At 45.4% G+C, this 723-nt stretch overlaps 1 long non-coding RNA gene across 1 annotated transcript in view; it reads left to right on the top strand.

The window, feature by feature from the left end:
* The window catches only part of LOC116697084 (uncharacterized), a 34173-nt gene that overhangs the window by 31067 nt on the left and 2383 nt on the right, over positions 1–723 (top strand). The window contains exon 2 of the long non-coding RNA XR_004333911.1: positions 1–723. This exon is cut by the window's left edge and continues 174 nt beyond it; it is cut by the window's right edge and continues 2383 nt beyond it. This is a non-coding gene — a long non-coding RNA (uncharacterized LOC116697084).

Below are 723 nucleotides of genomic sequence, written 5' to 3'. Positions count from 1 at the left end.
CACACACACACACACACACACACACACACACACACATACGCACGCACACACACATATATATTCTTGCCCTGTGTTTATTTCTATCTGTGATGATGGAGTTGTCTAACACTCCAGTGCCTCCTGACAGACGTAGACACGATTGAACCACATTCACACGGTCTTCCACGATAACCATAAACAAACATAAACACACACATGCGTTTGGTTTGTCAGTTGTCTCTCAGGCATGCCCTATTTTTAAAACTGTAAGCACACCTACACACATTCTCCCATGCTTGGGCACACCCACTGCAGTTCGTGTCATGCTGCGAGGCTGTCAGTTGTAAGGCAGGGAAAATTAGTCAGGTAAAGTAAACCTCGACACCTGACACTAGTGGTCTGTTTTAAAGTTGTTTGCATCACCGCCCCCATATGGTACAGCACCTACTGATTACTGCGTGCTCTGAGTTAGTCTGATAATTGTGGAGCCTGTCCCTCGGCTGAAACATGGGGCCCCTCTGTTATGGACGTGACACACCAACCAGACTGCCTCCCCGAGTTGGCCAAAAAAAGTGCCTCGGAACACACCAAAGACACAGACTGTCATGGCGGCTTATTCAGAATACAATCTCATATTTTACTAAAATTGTCCACCCAAACGTGTTTCTGAAAACATTTTAAGCGATAAATAGGCCATGCAATTGCCGAATCTGTCTTAATTTCAGATCCACAAAGGTCAGTTTA

This window comes from Etheostoma spectabile, chromosome 10, assembly GCF_008692095.1.
Source record: "Etheostoma spectabile isolate EspeVRDwgs_2016 chromosome 10, UIUC_Espe_1.0, whole genome shotgun sequence".
In the NCBI taxonomy this organism is placed as follows: Eukaryota; Metazoa; Chordata; class Actinopteri; order Perciformes; family Percidae; genus Etheostoma; species Etheostoma spectabile.
The sequence above is the reverse complement of the archived record's forward strand: the minus strand, read 5'-3'. Positions and strand labels throughout refer to the sequence as shown.